General features: G+C 37.0%; 1 protein-coding gene across 3 annotated transcripts in view; it reads right to left on the bottom strand.

Annotated features, from left to right (window-relative positions):
* The window catches only part of CNTN4 (contactin 4), a 1,023,175-nt gene that overhangs the window by 783,412 nt on the left and 214,113 nt on the right, over nt 1–25,650 (bottom strand). Inside the window, exon 3 of one of the 3 annotated variants that reach the window (XM_070359496.1) lies at nt 23,080–23,157. The exons of the other annotated variants lie outside the window; for them this stretch is intronic. The gene's annotated coding sequence lies outside the window, so the exon portion shown is untranslated. The remainder of the gene's footprint in view (nt 1–23,079; nt 23,158–25,650) is intronic. 3 annotated transcript variants of the gene reach the window in all.

The following is a 25,650-nucleotide window of genomic DNA, read 5'->3' on the forward strand; positions in this document are numbered from 1 at the left end:
CTTCCAAAGAAATCCCAGGGCTGATCTCCTTCAGAATGGACTGGTTGGATCTCCTTGCAGTCCAAGGGACTCTCAAGAGTCTTCTCCAATACCACAGTTCAAAAGCATCAATTCTTTGGCGCTCAGCCTTCTTCACAGTCCAACTCTCACATCCATACATGACCACTGGAAAAACCATAGCCTTGACTAGACGGACCTTTGTTGGCAAAGTAATGTCTCTGCTTTTGAATATGCTATCTAGGTTGGTCATAACTTTTCTTCCAAGGAGTAAGCGTCTTTTAATTTCATGGCTGCAGTCACCATCTGCAGTGATTTTGGAGCCCCCCAAAAATAAAGTCTGACACTGTTTCCACTGTTTCCCCATCTATTTCCCATGAAGTGATGGGACCAGATGCCATTATCTTCGTTTTCTGAATGTTGAGTTTTAAGCCAACTTTTTAACTCTCCTCTTTCACCTTCATCAAGAGGCTTTTTAGTTCCTCTTCACTTTCTGCCATAAGGGTGATCAGTGGTAAACAAACACATGGGCTCTGAAGTAAGATAAGGTTCTAAGCTTCACCACTTTTCTGCTACATCAAGATTTGCTCAAGCAAATCTTTTAACCACTACCATCTCAGTTTCCTTAATTGAAAATCAAAAATACTATTAACCACCTTGAAAGATTCTTGTGACAATAAAAGGATATATGAAAACTATCAGGCATACAGCATGTATTCAATAAATTTTGTCTACTATTACTGCATTATTTGAACATTAAAAGATAGAGGAGGTGAAAGAGACACCATTCACTGACTATACATATTCTAAAAAGTCACTGTATTTAAATTGTTTCTCCTTACATCTATCCTTTTAAGTTATCAGTGGCATTTTCCATCACTGAATCAGTAGGTATTTCTTATAAGTGTTTACTTCCTTCTCAGGTATTTAAAACCCAACCTGAACTTTCCATGGGAGGTAAAAGTCATACAGATATTAAATTATCCATGTTTATTTCCACAATTTCCATTAGCTTGTGGCTTGATATAATTTAGTATTAAAATCCAGGTTATTACACTTAATACTATGCAACAGATTACATTTAAATGCATTTTCCAGTGGAAAGTGGGATGAATTTCTAATCCTGCTGTCTATCTACAAGCAAACAAATGGTCATTTGATGCTTTTGTCATTATCATGACGTACAATACCAACCACAGAGATCACTAATGGGTTCCCACACATACACTCAAGGTAAATAACAATACAACATGATACATAACAGGCTTTAGAGTTATTAAGAGATAATCACATCCCTGGGACCTTCACTGGGCGCAGTAAGTGGCACTGCTAAAATACGATTATCTCTCGATAAAGAGGGTCCTTGCAGTTTTCACAAAGGGAGGAAAAAAAATTCATTACCATAGGGAAAATGTTCATTCATTATACTGAAACATAAATTTCACAATCTAAGCTAATGAAGAGGGCTCTCCCTGTGATGACAATATTACACAGTGTATGAGGCTTCATATCAAGGTTACGTAGGTACCATCACCTTGAAGAATCTTGGATATAAGAGCCATTTTCTGGAATACTAATTTCTAGGGTCTTGACTACAAGATAAACAGGGCTGGAAGATGCTTAAGGGCCTAGAGATCTAATCTATTTGAGACTGAGAATAGCGATGGGAATGGCTTATGCAGCTTATCAGCTGTAAAGTTAGAGACTTGAGATACTAAGCTTCCAGAATTGTCCTGATGTAACATAATTAGACAAGATCACCTGAGGGTGTAGAGACAGATGTTTGGTTTCCACAAGGTCCCAGGACAAACAACCAGTGTCGAAGTAGGGAAGGGTGACAAGTGGATTTAGACTTAGGAGAGCAGGGAAAAGAAATAGGCATGAGTCATTGGCACTGTTCTCAAGGATGGAAAAAAGGATGGCACTGTTCTCATGGATTGATATACAAGATAGAGCATTACTGAAGGGTTCTAATAAGCAAGATAACTCTGCTCACCTAAAATTACTCCAAATGGTGCTATTTTCTGATCTCCCTAACTCACAAAAAATAGACAAAAGTTACCTACTTGAATCTCCATTTACTCATCAATAAAATGGGTTTTAAAAAAGCTCTCCTCAGAGTTACTGGGAAAAGTAAAGAAAATATTGAGTATGAAGATACTTACTCTGTACGAATAAAACACCCTATATTTATCATACATTATTATTTAGAAGGATTCATTACATAAACTTTAAAAATGGGGTGAGAATACATAATTTCTCAAAGGCTCTGCCAGTGGTGTAACTTAAGCTTATTTGTATTAAAAATAATATTAGTAAAGGATACATAACAATTAATTTATTGTAATATGCTTGGAATTATAAGCTTGGTATTTTGGTCCCAAAGATACTATCCTCAAAAAATATACAGTCTTAAAACATGTGCAAAGGTGTTATTGATCTTAGCAGTTTACTCTCAAAGAAATAAAAAATTCTATTGGTCTAAATCAGTGATTATCAAACAGAGGCAAATTTGCATCCAAATCTAGAGATATTTTTGATCACCATAATTGGGGAATGGAGGTGGGGGTGGTTTGCTCTGGCATCTAGTAGGTAGATGACAAGAATGTTGCCAGACCTCCCATGAAACACAGGACCCTATTCTCTGTTCTAAATATAGACACTAAATGTTATCACTTAACTCATAATTTGAATGACCTGCATCATTAGGCACCCTCATCTACAATTCAGTGCTGTGATAAACTACCTCATCAGCCTCTATATCCTACGAATAGAGATGGAAAATAATTTTCTTTCAATTATTGAAGCCCATATCCAAATGCAGGCTCTTTAGCCCTTTAAATTTCCATTATGAACAATTATCGGTTTGACTAAATTCAATTGTCTTTCCCGATGGGAAACCATAGGGGAAGAGTCAATGTGTTGGCAATCTGCAAAACCAGAAAATGAAATTTGCAAGGGTTCACCATTATCACAGAAATTTGGCACAGCTGTAATGACAACCTGTCAGTCTCCATTCCCAAGTCATATATAACTCCAATGCCTGGCATTTCACCACAGTCTAATGTGTCACATTATGTGACATGATATGAAAATATATTAGACACTTAGGATTTTATATTTCCTATAAGTGCCTGCTCTCTATTGCAGTTATACCAACACAGGGGGAATAAAATACCTGTATTTCTGCCTAACAAACAGAAGACAAATGAAAGGAAGCCAGAATTGCAGAAAGTATTAATAACTATAGATGTCAGAGTCCAAATATTTTCACATGGATAATTTCATAAACTTTTAGATGAAATACAGTATGGAATAGTGGTTGAGAGTATAGAATATGGCTTTCAGAATTCAGATCTCCACTTTCTAGCTGAGTGGCCTTCAGGAAAATACTTCTCTGTGCCTTACCTTGTTACCTTCCTCGTGTATTAAATGAAGGTATTAATCCTATTTGCCTCACAGGGCTGCTATAACGATTATATAAATAAATGTTTAGAAAGTGTTTAGAATCCTTCCTGATACACAGTAAAGACTGTGAAGCTATCAAGTGATTGTTTATAGTAAAAAGAAACAACTTGATAAAGCAGAAGACATGATCCCATTTTACTGGAGAAATAACCTAAGTTCTACAAGTATAAGGAACTCTTCACAGATTCACTCTTTCCTTGAGTCTGCTCAGCACTGCCCTGTTTTCATAGTTGCATGGACCTCAGAGTGCTGTGTGACTACTGTATGAGAGCTCAACTCCTGGAGCATGTTAAGAAGTACATAGCACACCACTACATGCAGCGGGCGACGCAACAGAGGGGTGGGGTGAAGGAAACAGTCTGGAGGCCTGAAAGGTTCAAAATCTGGTCCCTCCAGACAGAACTTTTGTTCATGGCCTTAAGTGACTTGTATATAAAGAAAACCACAGTAAGGGATCTGACCTCCAATTTCAATCTTGAAAAATAACGGTTATAGGAAATCTCAGTTTTCAAAAATATGGTCATAAGACTTCGAGGGGCACACATCGTTATTTTTATTTTCAGAGCAGTTCAATATAAATCTATGGGCGCATGCATGCATGCGTGTATGCTCAGTTGTGTCCAACTCTTTGTGACCTCACGGACTACAGCTCCCCAGGCTCCTCTGTCCATGGAACTCTTCAGGCAAGACTACTGGAGTGAACTGCTATTTCTAGGGCCAACCCAGTGATTGAACCTGCATCTCCTGTTCCTCCTGCATTGGCAGGCATATTTTTTACTACCACACCACCATGGTACCTAGTTAATGTGTGTGCAATTATTTACAGATTTGTTTTAATGTTTATTTTCCATTGATGACAAGTTTTGATCATTTATATTACTGGTGTAAGCATTTTTCAGATCCAGAATTAGTTTAAAAATCCATTAAATTCATAGAATATGTTAAATAGACAAGAGTAGAGATGGTATGCAGCTATGGTGAGGTAAGATATAGTAAGATAAGATAAGATATATGGTAAGATATAGTCAAAACTATGGTTTTTCCAGTAGTCATGTAAGGATGTGAAAGCTGGACCACAAAAAAAGCTGAGCACCAAGGAACTGATGCTTTCGAATTGATGTGCTGGAGAAGACTCTTGAGATTCCCTTGGACAGCAAGGAGACCAAACCAGTCAATTCTAAAGGAAATCAATCCTGAATATTCATTGGCAGGACTGATGCTTCAGCTGAAGCTTCAATACTTTGGCCACCTGATGTGAAGAGCCAACTCACTGGAAAAGACCCTGAAGCTGGGAAGATTGAAGGCGAGAGGAGAAAGGGACAACAGAGGATGAGATGGTTGGATGGTATCATGGATTCAATGTACATGAGTTTGAGCAAACTCAGGGAGATAGTGAAGGACAAGGAGGCCTGTTGTGCTGCAGTTCATGGGGTTGCAAAGGGTCGGACATGACTGAGTGATTGAACAACAACAATGGTAAGATATATTATCCTGGTACATAACTGTCCAAAATTTGAGGACTATTGATATTTGAAAGGGAAATTATATATGAATATGTGAGCCCAGAATAAAAAGGGTTTCAAAATATGGCCCTTGTTTTTCACCAGAAGCATCAATTTATCCTGGCTTTCTGGAAGAGTACTACTTTCCACCAATCATATTTGAGAACTGCATTCCTTTCCACATCTATTGCTAATTCATGGTCCAGAAAGAGATCTATGTAATAGTTTTCTTTAATGACATTTGCAGTAATTGCACAATGACATATCTTGAAAGGAAAACACAGCCAAAACAAAAGAAAATACAAAGCAAGACCATGGTTTTCTTCCCTAAGGAGGGAGAGACTTGCTGATGCAAAAAGACCAGTGTCCTCTGAACAAAGGGCTGCTGGATGCTAAAGCAAACCTTAAAGCTCGGTAAATGTTTACAATATCAGCAAATATTTTGCTATTATCATGAAGAACGAAATAGTAACTAGACAGCACAAAGGGGATGAAAGAAATGATATTTTATGACTTAGGGAATTGAGCTACACACACGATAATTTCCAGGATTGATTTCCTGTCTACTTTTGAAGCAAACAGCCATCAATTTGGAAATCCATGAAGAAGTACGTGAAGAATGCAAACATTTTCCTAGTCAGAGGCAAGTTTTTTTAGCATTCTTGAAAATAAACTTAGAACTTTACACACACAGACATACACCCTTTGATTCTGAGGACTGTATAGTTCATGCCAGCATGAAATTTCCCTAGTTCACTATAAATCAGTTATGACTTAACAAAACTCCAGGATTGGCACTCGGAGAAGGCAATGGCATCCCACTCCAGTACTCTTGCCTGGAAAATACCATGGATGGAGGGGCCTGGTGGGCTGCAGTCCATGGGGTTGCTAGGAGTTGGACACGACTGAGCGACTTCACTTTATTTTTTCCTTTCATGCACTGGAGAAGGAAATGGCAACCCACTCCAGTGTTCTTGCCTGGAGAATCCCAGGGACGGGGGAGCCTGGTGGGCTGCCGTCTATGGGGTCGCACAGAGTCGGACACGACTGAAGCAACTTAGCAGCAGCAGCAGCAGGATAGGCACTGCTACTTTTGAAACCTATTGAAAAATTATCGTGGTGTCCTACATTTTCATAGGTAGGAGAATGCTTTATGTGTAGTCTAGGTCCAAAAAAGCTTGGTGAACTGGTAAAAGAATAGGTTTTTCAATTAGAGAAACACTGGTTCAAAGCTAGCTATCTCATTAACTCCTATATGACCAGAGGCAAAGGATTCTCTCTTAGCTTCAATTTCTGCATTTGTAAAATGAAAGCCATAGTAACTGTCAGCGCCTGGCATGTAATATTAATTCAAAGATCATGATGGTCACTCCTATCCTTACTCTAAGTGAAACTTTATTCCCTTGTTCTGTCCTTAGAAAGAGACCAAGTCACTTAAATGAGTTCTCAACTAAGACGGTTATTCAAATTAGGGGTTAACTTTCCTTGACAGTTAGTATGTGCTAAAGTATATTTCCTTGATGATTTGCCTAATCCCTTAAAATAATTATTTGACCTTTTCACTTTGTACCATGTTGTAATTTTCTAAAAAAAAAAAAGTTAAAATACTCTAGGAGAAATTCACATTTTTTTGATAGCCTGCTTCTATTAAGAAAAACACACAAAGAAATAATACTTCTAGTCATGTATTTTTATCTCTGCATTCAACTTTATTTATGTCTTATCTCATGCAGCTTTTGAAAAACCCCACTGCACATCTGTGAAATACTGAGAGTCACAGAGGCAAATACCATCTTAGTAATATAAAAATAGCTTTGATCTGACAGACCACCTGAAAATCTTGGCTATCCCCAACCAGGATCCCCTAGATCAGGTTTTGAGAAATACTGCAACAGGATGCCTTGGAAGCAGAGAGAAGCTACACCTCACTTAAACAGAGAGAGAAAAAGAAATAATAAAATACATGTGTGAACAACATTTAGGGAGTAGATGTCCAGAAAACAATTTTAGCTTAATTTTCTCTTCACAAGAGTAAATAAAAGAACTCTGCTTTGCAGGGGAATCACTCCTTGTAATTCGGTTTTCTGGCTGGTGGAATCAGTGAGGGTGGGAGGACTGGATAGGGACTGGGTGACCCAGGCTGGTTCATCCCCCCTGAAAAACTACCTGGATGTAGAGAACACATAAGATTTAAGCAGATCCAAACACTTTTTCCTGAGTTTAATCTATGGGCTTTTGGGTGCAGGCTCAAGGATCTCAGAAGTCACCTGCCTCTATCCTGGCAATAGCCCCAGAGAAACAGAAGTGAGACCCACAGAGAGACACCTAATGAGAGCACAGTGTGAACCCCTGGAATCAACTATGGCTAAACTGAATCCAGGGAATGGCAATGATAAAATTAAAACTAAAAGAAAAATCCAGAAGAAAGCACATTTCTGGCCCAAACAGATAAACCCATAATATAGGTATGGACAAGTTTCCTAGTACATAAGCTTCTGGACTAGAAAATGGGAAAGTTCATGCCACACAGAATACAGACATCTGGTCCAGTACATAATACATGTATGTGTCAAAGACAAATAATCCCTTGGAAAAATTAATACAGGTACATCGTCTAACTATATGCTCCCTTGTCATTCTCCTCTGTCCTCACTTTCTGCTCCAAAAACTAAGGCTTCCTGATCCAGGCCAAGGCTGATGTGCTGGAACTTCACACTAGAAACAGTGCTTCTTAACTAGTGGAGGCAATGTCCCTTCCCTACTAGAGAGCATGGGATAGTGTATGAGACATTTTTGACTGTCACAGCTTGTGGAGGGGGTTTTACTGTCATCTGGTGGACAGAACCCAGGGATGCAGCTAAATATCCTCCATTGAACAGGACAGATTCCCAGAGCAAAATGTCAAACCTACTGAAGTTGAGAAGCTCATCTCAAGGAAATAACCTTGGCATGAGAATCATTTTCTATTTTCCCAGGCTAGTACTCTCTGAATGGCCAATGCACTATCTAGACTTCTAAACACATCTAGGCAATATTACAAAGCCCAGTATGAAGCTTTACTATTTCCCAAAGTTGTTTGTATTCATACCATATTGTTCACAGACTAAAGTGTTTTCATTTGAGTCAATGCACTAATGAAAATATACATAGATATATGAGTGTATAGGCACTTGCTTATTCAAACCAGGGTTTCAAGGCCATAGTTGCTTTGACCACAATGTTCTGGGCAGGTGGGTAGAAACTGAAAGAAATCATCAAAGAAACTTAATTTAATGGATGGATTATTTGTTGAGCTTCGGAACATGCTCATTTGGTTTGAGGCACACCCTGAAAACAAAAAGAATGGGTGATCATTTCTACTGAGGAGATCTGATAAATGGAGGAAAAAGAGACATTTAAAAGTCTATACATATAGAATTCATGCAACTTGCAGCAGAATGACACTTCATGGGAACAATCTAATCTTTTTTTTTTTTTTTGATGTTCAAGCTGGTTTTATTTTTATTTTTTTTTATTTATTTTAAATTTTTAAAAGAAAATCCAATCTTTTATTTACCAGCTTCCATGAACTTCCAGGAGACCATGGCAGGCAAAGATATTCTCCCAAATCCCACAGTTCCCATTCATTTCAAAATCCTCTCCTGTCTGTCTTTCTCTCCCCTTGTCATTTACAGTCTGTGCTCCAGAGACAGACTAATGGGGCTTGATTTTGTTACCCTAGCCAGCATTCCTACAGGATACTTCACCCTGCAATCATCATAGTGCCAGCAGTGCGTGTCTATGAAATTAAAATGGAAGAGATTGATTCTTCAGGTATGCGCTTGCTGCTATTGACAGTCACTCCAGATCAGTTCCTCTGAGGCAAGACAGCTCGTGCACAAAAAATACCTTTGCTTATCAAGCTGAGGCTCTGTGCCGGTGAGATGGCAATTTGGGGTCCATATGACAGCAGCCAGAGATGAGCTAGGGAGCTCAGGAGAGTGAATTCTGGTAATCCTGCAGAATTCCATTAATCTGAAATACACTAATCTGAAGCTTCAAATTCTTCTCCATTTTAAAGCTCAGGTCCACTTACAACATTACATAAACACAGGTGGTTCACCCAATAAAACTAAAAGACCCTGACGACAGCATGTTTCAGGCATTTAGATGTTCAGTACATCAGGATCTAAATTTGGGTTTTTTAAACCTTTAAACATATTTTGTTGTGGCAAAATAAATTTAAAGTAAAATTTGCTATGCTTAACTACTTTTAAAAGTACAAATCAGTGCATTAAGTAGATTTACCATATTGTGCAATCATCTCCATTATCCATCTCCTGATCTTCCTCATCATCTCTAACAGAAACTTATATTCATTCAACAATCATTCTCTAGTCCCTGGTAAACTCTACTCTACTTTCTGTTTCTATAAATTTGACAATTTCAGGTGCCTCAGATAAGCGACACTTTTATCGCTGTTTATCCTTGTGTGTGTGCCGGATTTCAGGTTCATTCATGTTATAGCATGTATCAGAAATACACTCCTTTTACAACTTAATAATATGTTATTATATGTATAGGTATCATTTTGTTTAGCTATTCTCAATAATGCTGCTATCATCAAGGGTACAAAAGTACATGAGTCCCTTCTTTTTATTTAAAATTTGATTCATTTTAACTCTTTTAAACACATTATCTGACAGCTGCAAAGTTGCTATGGAATAAGGTAATCTAATGTTCATTTTTGTCATATGACCCTACGTGACTCCTTGTTCCATAGGGAGAGAAAATATTTCACAAATAAGAACATTGCCAACTGGGGCTTTGAAGTTATTTTTCAAAGCATATACAATAAATAAGTTCATGTGTTGGTAATACTCTTTCTTCTCTCTATGGTCACCCCAAAATACCTGGTCCTTATCAACAGGTCATGAGTAAATAATACTGTTTCAAATGGTCAAATTATGTGACTTTATTTCATAAGCCACATCTCCCTCTTATAATACAAAGAGTCAAATAACAGAGCAGAGTAAGATGTAATATTCTGAACTTTGTGATCACACATGCCCTTCTTAACTTTGTCCTGTATTAACTATGTAGTTCCATGAATAGGAACCTAAAATATTAGGCTGTATAGAAACATAACCTCAGAGGAAATCTAGCTGTGAAAGGATAAAAATAGAAGGAAAATGATCTTAAAGTTGATACAAATAAAATTAGTAACAAAATAACTGTACCCAAAACACAGATTGCTAAATATTATAATAACTGCATATCAAAAAGTGAAAATTTGTAAGCCATATTTTAAGAGTGAAGCTCTTCTCATTTAAACAACAGCAGAACTCTACATTTTAAAGATGTTTACTAAGTCTTGGTCACTCTGGAAGTATTAATTTACTGAACTCTCATGGCAGTTCTGTGGGAACAAAGTATTAGCATTTTCATTTAAAGCTAAGGAAACTAAGAGTTCAAGTAACTCTCATGGGGGCACATGGCTAATAAACGGTAGAGGCAAACTTTGAGCCAGTATCTATATGACTCCTGAGAGGAAGCTTTTTATGACTGTGTTATCTAGAATCAGCCCAAACCACATTTCACAACTGGGACAATGCTTCAAACAAATATGTGTTTATGAGGGAGATAAGAATTAATGTGCCTTGTGAATTAAAATGGGTCCCCTCAGAGACATAAAGAGGGAGTCTGCCTAGCTTGTGTTGGACAGAGCCCGAATTATCTGGTGTTTCTCCATTCTGAAAATTTAGCAACCCAACATGGCTCCATGTGGATTCATCTGACATTTCCTTCAGACCTCTCCCCTGAGAGCCCAATATTGGCTGTTTTACTGAAATATAAATATTTTATGAGTGAATGATACCTAGAATGGTCCAAAGAGAATTTCACTGTTGCTATTATAATTATTCCTAATTATAACTGTTGTTCCCTTTGGAGCAAGTAAAATCAGGGAGCACTTATGCAATCTGCTTAGAGAAAAAGACTGATAGTAATCTATAGTGGATTTATCAACGAAATGTAGACTCCTGTGTTTCTTTTTCCTATGCACTGGCATTAATAATTTTAGAAGTCAGCAGTCTAAATGGTTTTAAGTTCATACTGACATTTGCTTCAGAATAATTTATGACATCCCAAAAGTGACACAAGCAACTTAGAACAGTAGTCTTTATTAATATGGTAAATTAAAATGGAATACTGACTGATGTCTTGTGTAAAATTGATGTGCCACTAACCTTAACTATACAAATAAAGTTATATTATGAAGGTCAATTATAAGAACATTCATCCACCTGGAATATATAGCAAGTGTATTAATACATTAACTCTATGCTAATGTGGAATATAGGTGTTTAAAGGGAAAGCAATTGAAACCAAATATTAAAACCCTGATTCAAAGAAAAATCATAAATTTAGACACACAAGCTGTATTAATTCAGGATCTCCTATCCCATATCATCACTGATGCTGTTTCCTACGATTGTGTTGAAGGGTTTTTATTAAGTAGCTTAGACCAAAGTATTTTTTGTCTATAACACATTAACATATCTCAAGGACACCAACAAAGAGCAGAACATTTTTTAGTTTGAAGGGTCACCAGAGATAATTTTTTTAAACTTTATTTTATTTTTAAACTTTACAAATTGTATTAGTTTTGCCAAATATCAAAATGAATCTGCCACAGGTATACATGTGTTCCCCATCCTGAACCCTCTTCCCTCCTCCCTCCCCATACCATCCCTCTGGGTCATCCCAGTGCACTAGCCCCAAGCATCCAGTATCCTGCATCGAACCTGGACTGGCGACTCGTTTCATACATGATATTATACATGTTTCAGTGACATTCCCCCAAATCTTCCCACCCTTTCCCTCTGCAACAGAGTCCATAAGACTGTTCTATACATCAGTGTCTCTTTTGCTGTCTTGTATACAGGGTTATTGTTACCATCTTTCTAAATTCCATATATATGCGTTAGTATACTGTATTGGTGTTTTTCTTTCTGGCTTACTTTGTATAATAGGCTCCAGTTTCATCCATCTCATTAGAACTGATTCAAATGTATTCTTTTTAATGGCTGAGTAATACTCCATTGTGTATATGTACCACTGCTTTCTTATCCATTCATCTGCTGATGGACATCTAGGTTGCTTCCATGTCCTGGCTATTATAAACAGTGCTGCGATGAATATTGGGGTACACGTGTCTCTTTCCCTTCTGGTTTCCTCAGTGTGTATGCCCAGCAGTGAGATTGCTGAACCATAAAGCAGTTCTATTTCCAGTTTTTTAAGGAATCTCCACACTGTTCTCCATAATGGCTGTACTAGTTTGCATTCCCATGAACAGTGTAAGAGGGTTCCCTTTTCTCCACACCCTCTCCAGCATTTATTGCTTGTAGACTTTTGGATCACAGCCATTCTGACTGGTGTGAAATGGTACCTCACAGTGGTTTTGATTTGCATTTCTCTGATAATGAGTGATGTTGAGCATCTTTTCATGTGTTTGTTAGCCATCTGTATGTCTTCTTTGGAGAAATGTCTAGTTCTTTGGCCCATTTTTTGATTGGGTCATTTATTTTTCTGGAGTTGAGCTGTAGGAGTTGCTTGTATATTTTTGAGATTAGTTGTTTGTCAGTTGCTTCATTTGCTATTATTTTCTCCCATTCTGAAGTCTGCCTTTTCACCTTGCTAATAGTTTCCTTTGATGTGCAGAAGCTTTTAAGTTTAATTAGGTCCCATTTGTTTATTTTTGCTTTTATTTCCAATATTCTTGGAGGTGGGTCATAGAGGATCCTGCTGTGATGTATGTCAGAGAGTGTTTTGCCTATGTTCTCCTCTAGGAGTTTTATAGTTTCTGGTCTTATGTTTAGATCTTTAATCCATTTTGAGTTTATTTTTGTGTATGGTGTTAGAAAGTGTTCTAGCTTCATTCTTTTACAAGTGGTTGACCAGTTTTCCCAGCACCACTTGTTAAAGAGATTGTCTTTAATCCATTGTATATCCTTGTCTCCTTTGTCAAAGATAAGGTGTCCATATGTGCATGGATTTATCTCTGGGCTTTCTATTTTGTTCCATTGATCAATATTTCTGTCTTTGTGCCAGTCCCATACTGTCTTGATGACTGTGGCTTTGTAGTAGAGCCTGAAGTCAGGCAGGTTGATTCCTCCAGTTCCATTCTTCTTTCTCAAGGTAGCTTTGGCTATTTGAGGTTTTTTGTATTTCCATACAAATTGTGAAATTATTTGTTCTAGCTCTGTGAAGAATACCGTTGGTAGCTTGATAGGGATTGCATTGAATCTATAAATTGCTTTGGGTAGTATACTCATTTTCACTATATTGATTCTTCCAATCCATGAACATGGTATATTTCTCCATCTATTAGTGTCCTCTTTGATTTCTTTCACCAGTGTTTTATAGTTTTCTATGTATAGGTCTTTAGTTTCTCTAGGTAGATATATTCCTAAGTATTTTATTCTTTCCGTTGCAATGGTGAATGGAATTGATTCCTTAATTTCTCTTTCTGTTTTCTCATTATTAGTGTATAGGAATGCAAGGGATTTCTGTGTGTTGATTTTATATCCTGCAACTTTACTATAATCATTGATTAGTTCTAGTAATTTTCTGGTGGAGTCTTTAGGGTTTTCTATGTAGAGGATCATGTCATCTGCAAATAGTGAGAGTTTTACTTCTTCTTTTCCCCCACCTTCTCATTCTCTACATGAGGAAACAAAGATCTAGAAATGCTAAAGCACAGACAGGAAGAGGGCCTCAGCCTATCTCTCACTCCAGAATTATATTCCCTACAATGTGCTTGATTTTCATTCCAGCTTTTTGTTTGCTAAGGTACTCTCTCTCCTTTTGTTCTCTAACTCTAACAGATTGTCTAAGACCAACTCTTAAAATAAGTAAAACAGAGGTAATAATTCCTAATAAATAGCTGTATTATGATGGACAAACCCAATGGTCTTGAAATTGTACTTGAAAAGTGTAAAAATTTATGATTTTTATATTCTAATGGCTATGACTATATTGGTTTATTGCACATATAAATGTATATTTATCATAAATGTCACTCACTGAAGAAGTTGAACTCTTTTGAAAAGTCTACTCTCTTTTTGGCAACCCACTCCAGTATTCTTGCCTGGAGAATCCCATGGACAGAGGAGCCTGGCAGGCCATGGTCCATGGGGTCGCAAAGAGTCGGACACAACTGAAGTGACTAAGCACGCATGCACCCACTCTCTCTTAAGAAGTCAAAAATAATACAGGCTTTCAGATCAGGAAATAGTGGTTTCTAGGTGAGCTGCACTCAACTTACTGCCTATCATTTTTGAATATCTCTAGATAGTCTAGATGTCTAAAATTGTAACAGTAATATTTATCTTACATGGTAGCTGTGAATAATGAATAATAAATATAAAATACAGGACAGTGCTTGGAGCCCACTATACATTTGATAATTATTGAGAAATATTAATTTTCTTTCCTCTTCCTTTTGAATCCTTCCTTCTTTCCTTTGAATATGTATAAATTGCAAAGGTTTAAATAGTACTAACACATGGGCACAAATTTAGACATACAAAATTATTTCATTACAATAGAGAACTACTTAGTAAGCTTCCCTATAACATAATACAATGATACACAGCAGAAAATAAATCTGCCCACACACCCCTAAGCATTCTCAATTAAAATAGGGTACTTATAGCTCTTACATTTCAAGGAGAGGAATATACAAAAATCTGGATTTAGCTTAGAAATGTTTAATGGAGAATAATACAGTCACCCTATTCAAGAGAGAAGAATGCTGCGGCATTAAAAGACACTTTGCTATATCCCAGAGATTCTGACAATTCCTGACAGAGGCAAGACCAAGCTCTTCTGGTATAAGCTTCCTTTCTGATAAGAAGAGTTCTAGTAATGTCTATTTCCAGCACATTAGATCCTTTAGCATATACAACATAGGAAAGGTTGTATATTCACATGATGACATACTAGTATATTCAAGCTACCGCGTTTAACATATCAGATCACACTAAGATTGATATTCAACATAATTGTAAGCTACATCAAGAGAAAACGCAAAACAACAGGAAACAAAGCCAAAAGATGAAGTGTTCTGAACTGAGTGCTAGAGGACATACCAAAGACATTTTTACTGTTAATACTAAAGTACGGGAACACTTTGAAACAATATTACTCCTTTCAGAAGAAAAGAATCGCTAGCTTAGTGGGCCACAGACTCTGAGTGCTAGCATGTCAGTCCTTTTAAAGAAATTACCAGCACTCTGCTTTTGGTTTACTGTCTCCCACCTTGCATTTTACCAACTGTATCGAAGCATGGAGTCTAACAGCTCCAATTTCTTTCACAGCAGCTGCGCTGTGTGAGAAAAATTGACAGATTAACTAGAAGAAAGCCTCCAAAGTCACTAGAAACTATAGCTGCCCATTGGAACAGAATCATAGACTGAAGAATACAGGGAAAGGAATGCCTCAGTGATCCAATGCACTAGCCCCAGTGGGTATGAGACTGTTACTCAGGATTTGAGTATGAGTAGGAGAGGCTCCATCCAGGAATGAAAACCTGGACAATCATGACCAACAAACAACCTGGCTAAGGAAGGAAAGTTATGACCAACCTAGATAGCATATTCAAAAGCAGAGACATTACTTTGCCAACAAAGGTCCGTCTAGTCAAGGCTATGGTTTTTCCTGTGGTCATGTATGGATGTGAGAGTTGGACTGTGAAGAAGGCTGAGCGCCAAAGAATTGATGCTTTTGAACTGTGGTGTTGGAGAAGACTCTTGAGAGTCCCTTGGACTGCAAGGAGATCCAACCAGTCCATTCTGAAGGAGATCAGCCCTGGGATTTCTTTGGAAGGAATGATGCTAAAGCTGAAACTCCAGTACTTTGGCCACCTTGTGCGAGGAGTTGACTCATTGGAAAAGATTCTGATGCTGAGAGGGACTGGGGGCAGGAGGAGAAGGGGACGACAGAGGATGAGATGGCTGGATGGCATCAGTGATTCGATGGATGTGAGTCTGGGTGAACTCTGGGAGTTGGTGATGGACAGGGAGGCCCGGCGTGCTGGGATTCATGGGGTCGCAAAGAGTAGAACACGACTGAGCGACTGAACTGAACTGAAGGATAAATATTTGGATTGGAAAAGTAGCTACTGATTTTTCTGGGTATTTCAGTTATCATTTTCATGAATCTTTTAGTTGCCAGCTTCTTCTAAAAAATACCAACAGTAAACATACCTGCCCCTTACATAAATTAATGAGGTCAAGCTAAAAGAGACAGCAACTGGTTCACAAACAAGCATCACTCTTAACTGAGTTTAGAAATACACACTTGTCCTTTTATGATAATCTGTCAGGTCTAGATTCAGGAGTAAGCTCTACACCTCACATATGTACAGAAAATATATAGTGTGTTTGAGAAATATTTGTTATGTGGTGCATACAACCATGCTAAATAAATAGGGAGGACTAGTATTATGACACCTATTTTAGAGATAAATGACTTAGAGGTCTGACAGCTTAAATGCAGTGACTAACAGCACAGGAAGTTAGGAAAGGGATGGTGTGCCTGTTTGTGGGGAATGAGATGAAAGCATGAGGAGGAGGAAAGAAGTCCTGAAAGAGAAGTTTGAGGAAGATATATATTGGCTCAACCTCAATGTAATTCACATGTTTTCTTTTCCTTTTTTGAGTTACTTATTTTAAAAGTTTGCAACGATATACCTTTAAAAGACAACTATGGATTTACAGGGCTTCCCAGGTAGCGCTAGTGGTAAAGAACTGCCTGCCAATGCAGGAGACAGAAGAAATGTGGGTTCAAGTCCTGGTTTGGGAAGATCCCCAGGAGAAGTAAACAGCAACCCACTGCAGTATTCTTGCCTGGAGGATCCTATGGACGGAAGAGCCTGGTGGGCTATCGTCTGGGGTCGCAAAGAGTCAGACACAACTGAAGCGACTTAGCATGCACCCACCTTTTACATGGAGAACCATGAGTATTATATCACAAAGACTTCAGAATCTACCAGAATGGATTTCCTCCTGACTTACTGAGATGCAGAATTTCCCATGGATTTTTATAACAAACCAGCTGATAACTAAGAGGTTCATATCATCCAGAATAGCTAGGTTAGAGCATAATATGATCAAAATCGATGTCTTAAAGCAACTCATTTCTGGTCTCATGATTGTTGACAATGCTTGTTCACAACAATTCTTCAGGGGGATGAAAAGCAGTACCAATAAACACTTCTAAATTCTCCACAACAGCAAGAAGGAAAACAAACTAGGGACTAGCTTTTAAATCTTTCATTCAATTGTGATTCATATCCTTTGTATTCATATTCCATTGGTCACAGCAACTCATTTGGCCTCAGTTTGGGGAGAAGTAAAATCCTACCATTTGCCCAGAAAGAGACTGAGAACAAGAATATTGTATACAATTAATTCTTCAGCTTAAAATTTTTTCCCCTCATTTCATGAAAACCCTCACAGTTTTCATATACCTAAATCAATATTTATTAAGTACTTACATTTTAAGAGAAACACATCCCTGATCAAGAGTCCTGTAAATTTCGTACCACTGAAAAATACCTAAGGATTACCTGAGAAGTTGTTATCTTAAATGAAGAAAAAGTTTTTAAGAAAGAAATGCAATTGCTTGGAACACATTTTTCTATTCAATACTTTCCATATGAGCAATTTCCCCAGTAATTCTCTAATCACACAGCTTTCCAAAGTCTTATAAATGTGCACCAGCCTTTCTCTGACATAAGACGCTGTACAGATGGCAAATGAAATGCACACTCCTCACTCCTGTGAGCACGCCAGACCACTGAAGAAAACTTATTGAAATGCTATTCCTGCTGAGTGTCCAGGAAGAGCATCAGTCATTTGTTCTCACAGGTGCACAGCTGCACTTTCTGTCAAGTCTGATTCGTGTAACACTTGATACACTACCTTTACCGCAGATGATAAAAAGTAGATTAGCAAAGAGTCATTAAAAGCATCAATAGAAAGAAAATCCAACACTGTCTGTGTCAGTGACCAGCCTCTTTCTGCTTCTTGTCAAATATGTTTCTGTTTGATATATTTGTTCCAAAAAAATAATGAAGCAAATTATCAATATAAAATTACAAATCAAAATAGTATTCTCAGGTTGAGAGAAAGACAAAGCAAGAGTATTTCAAATAAAGGGTGGGGGAAATCAATCACCAACTCCATCCACAGTTCTTTGCTTTCTGAAGAGACTATGACTTATTCCTGTTGCCGCTGCTAGGTGGGACAGCTTGAATCAGGAATGGAGAAACAGCCTTCAATTAAAAATTCATTGAAATTTGTCAGCTCCAATAAGACATTAATGCCATTTCAAGGGGGAATAGTAGGTGTGTTTTTGATTCAGCCTGCTTGTTTCTGATATTTTCATTCTACACTACATTCTTTAGCTGTTATTTTTCATTTGCTAACAAGGGAGAAAAGAAGTGCAAAATACAGGAGGATAAAGTCAAGGGAGATTTTTTGTTTATAAATCAAACATGAAAATTTCAAAACACATCCACTGCTTTGAAAGACAAGTTGAATAGCTATCATTTGAGAGTTAACCAGATTTGTGCACTTGTGGTAAAAATGTTTTATAGTATTTCAGTGGCAATCCTTTTATTTCTATAGGATAATAGAAAACAAGTGGGAGCAGAGACAGCAAGTTGTAGATGGTGCCAGGTTAAAAGGTTTCATATCCATGGATATTTTCAGTTAAAATATCAAGGGACACCTAAAGACAGACACATAGATGCTTAATATGCAATTGGGGTATGAAAGAAACCATTTTTAAAGGGAACAAGTAGTAGTATACATATTAGTCGAAACATTATCTACAACTGTTAACATAAAACTAAAAATAAGGATGTTGTATGATGATGCAGAATATGCTGGGGTGAAAAAGCAGGAATGCTCACTCTTATGCTATGAATGTCTCCAGTAGCTTCATAAGTCATAGAGGACATTACTTTTATGAATAGTGAATGACAGACGTTCTGCACTGTTCACCCTAGTACATGCTGCACTGATGGCAAAAATGTCTTTGTAGAACTTTCTTCATGTAGAAGTTCCATAGTTTCATAGTGCCACTCACGGTCAAGTAACATTAGCTTGTAAAAATGGGATTCTTACAATCATCTAGGCTAAACTTTTCACTTTATATAAGAGAAACTCAAATCTTTAAGAGTAAGAAACTTGAAAAGCACCTAGAAAGTTAGTTGAAGACAGACGAAAGCCAAGTCAATTGACTGTTGTTCCAACACTCACACTTGACCCTTTTATCACAAGTCTCCATTAAGAGAACATGTATTTCCCATTCATGCGTTTGCTTCCCAAACATGTAGAAACTCTTGGAGTGTACGATACATTTTTCACATACTCCATCTGGCAAATGGAATAAGTGAGGATAAAAAGAGTTAAGAAACGAACATACATAGCATAGTATAAAGTGTTTAAGTTAATTTTTACTATTATTGTTTCTTACCATTTTACAGGTAGGCAGGATTTACTTAAACATGTGTAGGCAAAATATAAAAATAATCATGCCAGACTTGAGCTAGTCCTGAGACCTTCCAGATACGGAAAACACAGGTGGCAAATGGTTTCTCTTTCACTCTGTTTGTCCAGTATAGTTTGGTTGGTTCACAACAATGACTTTAATATCTAGTTTCCAAAACATTAAAGTTGAGTAAAATTTTTTTTAAAAAAATCCCAATTCCAATTTCTTTTGATAGACTAAAAATACCTGCTACTACAAGAACCCCATCCTGTAGTGGCACCAACTATCTAAACCAAGTAGGGTATTCTGTTAAGCTCCTACCAGGGGAAGGCTTGGACTGAAGGGCCGACAACTGGAAATGGAGAAATAAGTAATCACACACACACACACACACACACAAAGAGATGTGATACACAGAGAACAAATAATAAAAAGGAAGATATAAATTCTACCTTATTCATAATACCATTAAATGTAAAGAGATGAAAAGGGAGAGATTTACAGGATAGATTGAAAAGAAAACCCATGTTCCAACTTCATGCTATGCACAAAGGAAACACTGTGGATTCAAATGAACAATAGGTTGAAAGTGAAGGATGGAAAATGATATTCCCAACAAACAGTATTCAAAAGTGAGCTTGACTGCCATTACTAATGACAGGTTGCACTACTTCAAGCCAAAAACACCAGCAATAGAGTGGAACATTTTATAATGAAAACATGGCCACTCTACTAGGAAAATATAATAATTAATAAAAATATATGCACTTAAAAAGAGACCCAAAGTACATAAGGGAAAGAGAGATGAAAGCATAATAATTCAACAATAATAATAGAAGAAATATTAAAATCGGTAACCTAACCTTCCATCCTAAGACACTGGAAGCAGAAGAGAAAAAGAAACGAGAAACCTGGCAGAATGGAAGGAATAATGAGAACTGGAGAGAAAAGAGAGAAGAGAAAAACAACAGAGAAAAATCAGTGAAACTAAAAGTTGGTTCTTCAGTAATAAAATTGAGAGAGCTTCAGCTAGATTAAGAAAAAGCTGGAGAAGATTAAAAATCTAGAACAATCAAGAAAAAAATGGAGAAGATTCAAATTCCTAAAATTAAGAATAGAACAGGGGTGACTACAACCTAACTCCCATATATTTTTAGGTGACTCTAAGGGAATGCTGGAGAAGGCAATGACATCCCACTCCAGTACTCTTGCCTGGAAAATCCCATGGACAGAAGAGCCTGGTAGGCTGCAGTCCACGGGGTCCCTAGGAGTCGGACACAACTGAAGCGACTTAGCAGCAGCAGCAGCAAGGGAATGCTACAAATCTTTGTACGCCAACAAATTAGGTAACCTAATAAAATGGACAAATTACCATAAAAGCATAAAACTACTAAAACTGCATCAAGAAAAACAGAAAAAATCTGAATATAACCATGAAAGCAATTGAATTAGTAATACATTCCTACATAGAAGTCCAAGAACAGAAGGGTACACTAGTGAATGCTACCCAATGTTTAATGTAATTCTCTAAAAGAAATAAAAAAGGAGGAAGTGCTTCCAACTTATTCTGTCAGACCAGTAGTACCCTGATTCCAAAACTAGTCAAGGATATCTCAAGAAAATTACAGATTAATATCTTTTATGACGACTGACTTAAAAACACTTCAACAAAATAGTTAAAAACCAAATCCAGAAAGATTTTAATTTAAGGAATGCAAGGTTTGTGCAGTATATCAAAAGGAATCAGTTTAATATTTCACATTAGTGTATTAAAGGACAAAAGCCACAAGATTATTTTATAGATGTACAAAACACATTTGACACAATGCAACACCTTTCATTATAAAAACATTCCAGAAACAAGGAAAAGAAAGGGATTTACTCAATCTGTTAAAAGTCATCTATAAAAATCACACAAGAAATGTCATGCTCATTAGTGAAGGGGTGAAAGCCTTCCTTATAAGGTCATAAACAAGATAATGATGTCTGCTCTTGCTACTTCTATTCAACACTGTATTGGAGATTCTAGACAGGACAATTAGGCAAGAAAATGAAACACAATTCTTCCAAACTGGAAGAGAAGTAGCACAATTATTTCAATTTGCAGATGACATGATCTTCTATACAGAAAATCCAGTGAAATTCATTAAAAAATCTGTAAGATCTAACAAAATATCCAAGATAAATAAAAATGTGTCCACACAAAAACTGTATACAAATGATCATAGGTGCATTTTTTATAAAGGTAAAATATTCAAGCAATTTCCATGTCCATCATAATGATGAATAAATAAACAAACTGTTGTATACCATGTAATGCAGGATTATTCATCCATTAAGAGAAATGAAGCACAGATCTTGCTACAACATAGATAAAAATGCAGCATTGTGATAAGTGAAAAATGGGACTCAAAAGTCTATGTATTTTATACTACGTATGTATAATGTCTAGAATAAGCAATTTACAGAAGCAGGGTACTGATTAGTGATTTCCAGAGACTGAGAGGCCAATGTGGATTGGGTACTTAAAGGACTGTAAATTTCTCTCAATTTTGAAAATATTTTAGAACTGAATGATGGTAATGACTGCAAAACTCAGAATTGTTTAAAAAAAAATATTGAGTTGCAAAACATTTAGTATTCTTAAGAACTGGGGATTTGCAGCATTATCTGATACATTATTTGTTTAGTCAGATAACACAATATGATAAAGCCAAATTTTTACTTTCAATATTTTCCTAATTATCAAGGCCAATAACGTTTCATCTAAATTACATTGTGAATTCAACTGGGAAGATGGAAGTATCTTTCTCGTAAGTGACATAACATCCCTTCCTTCCCTTACGTCCATCTTTAATCATAATCAGTGTCAAGGAACGTGTAAAAATCAAAAAGCTACTAACAGAACCTGGCTCTAAACATGTTTCACTGCACCTGAACAATGTAGATTAATAATCACATTAATATTTTCTAATGAGGTATTTATAATATACAATTATTTTTTCTTTAAATATACTAATTCACTTTAGCAACAGGTAAAACTGAGCATCGTAACTAAGCTACATAATGATCACATAAGCCATAAACTAATGAATCTAATTTGGTGTGAATAATGAAATGAACAGGCCTATAAATCTAAACTAGTAAAGAACATATTTTATCAGATATATTTTCTAATTTACATAGTAGCTCCCAACATCTCATTAGAGATAAATGAACAGAGCATATCACCAAATGATGCATTCCTGAAACTACTATCTTTAACATCTCATCAAAAGATAAATGGATTGAATATCATTGGCATCTCACCTATTAATATGTTATCTAGCTTTATAGAAAATTTGAATAACACTCAGCTAAACGTGCCATCATTTAATTTATTTTTGAAGAGGAAAAGTCCAAAGGTAATACTTAATTTTAAACAAAATATAACTTTTACACAGAACTCCAAGTATCCAACGTAGTCTGAAAATTCTAGTAGTGTGACTCTTGAGCTAAGGACCCTTAGCTCTGAAGGGAGTTGAGAGAGCACACAGAAGTTCCTGTGCTCCTTCTTGTCCACACTTACTTGCTGTATTCACTTCTCTGAGGATTGTTGTTGATCACAATCTGGGCTTCCCTGGTGGGTCAGCGGTAAAGAATCCACCTGCAATGCAGAAGTCACAGGAAATGTAGGTTTGATTCCTGAGTCAGGAAGTTACCCTGAAAGAGCACATGGCAACGGGCTCCCGTATTCTTGCCTGGAGAATCCTACCGAAAGAAGAGCCTGGTGGGCTACAGTCCATAAGGTCACAAAGAGTCGGACACGACTGAAGTGAATGGGCATGGATTGTAGCCTGCCTGGCTCCTCTGTTCATGAGATTTCCCAGGCAAGAATACTGGCATGGGTTGTCATTTTCTTCTCCAGGGTTCTTCGTGACCCAGGGATGGAACCCATGGTCTCCTCCATTGCAGGCAGATTCTTTACCCCTAAGTCAAGTGGAAAGCCCCTAAGCTAAATCAGAGATGCCTTTCAGACTCTAAAACTTAAAGCTCAGAGCTGTCCTCCACGGTGGTGCTGAAAGTGTGTGCCGAGCTGTCTAAACATTAGATATAAAAACCTGTGGTTTTAAGAGTCAATCCTTAAATAATAGAGTGGAAACAGAGATTAGCGGTTTAAATAGCATGGATTAACATCTATCAACTAATAAATGAGGAAATAAAATGAATATACATACAAAGAACTATTTTTTCAAGAAATAATGAAGTATTGATATATGTTATCGTATAAGTGAACCTTGAAAATATTATGCTACATGAAAGAAGGGAATCTTGGAATTCCACATATTATCTGACTCCACTTCTGTGAAATGTCTAGAATCATAAAATCTATAGAGACATAAATTAGATTAGTGGTTGCCTAGAACAGTGGAGACAACAAATTAGGGGGAAATAGCAGTGATTACTAATGAGTACTAAGGTTTTTCTTTTTTTCTTTGAGAGGGGGACAAGGAAAAATTCTTTCAATATTTATTTGTTTGGCTGTGCCAGGTCTTGGCTGTGGTACACAGGATTTTCAATCTCCTTTAATTGAGTCATATGAGATCTAGTTCCCTGACCTAGGATTGAACTTGGGCCCCCAGCATTGGGAGTGTGAAGTCTTAGCCTCTGGACCACCAGGGAAGTCATGGGACAAGAAAGCATCCTAAAACTGATTGTGGTAACAAATTAATATAATCATTGTCCATTGTAAATATACTAAACACCATTAAACTGCACAATTTAAATAGGTAAGATGTATGGTATGTAATATATCTCAATAAAGCTGTTATTTTTTTTTTTAACAAGATCATGAGTTTATAACATGACTCTACTACTCAAGAGCTCTGGAATCATCAGAAAGTAACGTAACTTTTCTCACCTTCAGTATATTATCTGAAAGTAGAGATGGTAACAGTATCTATACTTTATAGTTTTGAAGACTGAATGATTTCTGTATATGTAAAGCATTTAGGATAATGTCTCATACAGTAAATATCACCTGTTACTATGGCTAACAAAAGCATTTTCTTCTAAGGTGTCTCCTGAAATATGATGGCTGCCATTGTGTATAACAGATGTGTCAACAAAAGGGCATCTCAGTGTTCAAAATTCCATTCACATGCTTATTATTACATATTAATGGAGTATATACAGTCTGTTTGGCATAGTTAGGTGTAAATAAAACTCTAGATGAATAATAAGCTCATAGATAGGACCTCCCAATATTTCATTAGATGCCCCTTCTTACAGAACAAAGTAATTAATACCTCCTTAGCCTCGATAGTGGCAAGAAACAGTCTTCTTTGTCTTTCATGCACTTCTCATGATAAAAATGGGTGCAGTCAGACAAAGTCTAGATGGAAGTAAGTCAACTATGGTCTGGCTCTCAGATTTCCTGGTAGGAGAATCAATCTTAGAAAGTAGGATAGCATTTCAAAAATAATAGCTGTAATGACTTAAACTGCTGCTGCTGAGTCACTTCAGTCGTGTCCAACTCTCTGCGACCCCATAGACAGCAGCTCACCAAGATGCCCCATCCCTGGGATTCTCCAGGCAAGAACACTGGAGTGGGCTGCCATTTCCTTCTCCAATGCATGAAAGTGAAAAGTGAAAGTGAAGTCGCTTAGTCATGTCTGACCCTCAGCGACCCCATGGACTACAGCCTTCCAGGCTCCTCCATCCATGGGATTTTCCAGGCAAGAGTACTGGAGTGGGGTGCCATTGCCTTCTCCGTGACTCAAACTAGGGTACACCAATTAACTCAAACTAAGATTTCCCTATGATGTATTTTTATTAATTTATTTTTAAGTTGTATAATCAAATTACCTAAAGTTTTATGAAGTAAACAGTATGTTTATCCCAAAAGAATTCCTTTACATAGAAAAACAAATAGTAATGAGCTCAACTTCAATTTAGACAGAATAAAATATATATATATATTCACTAGGATAATTAGGAAAAGGCAATGGCAACCCACTCCAGTACTCTTGCCTGGAAAATCCCATGAGCGACTTCACTTTCACTTTTCACTTTCATGCATTGGAGAAGGAAATGGCAACCCACTCCAGTGTTCTTGCCTGGAGAATCCCAGGGACCGTGGAGCCTGGTGGGCTGCCGT

Source organism: Bos mutus, chromosome 22, assembly GCF_027580195.1.
Source record: "Bos mutus isolate GX-2022 chromosome 22, NWIPB_WYAK_1.1, whole genome shotgun sequence".
Taxonomy (NCBI): domain Eukaryota; kingdom Metazoa; phylum Chordata; class Mammalia; order Artiodactyla; family Bovidae; genus Bos; species Bos mutus.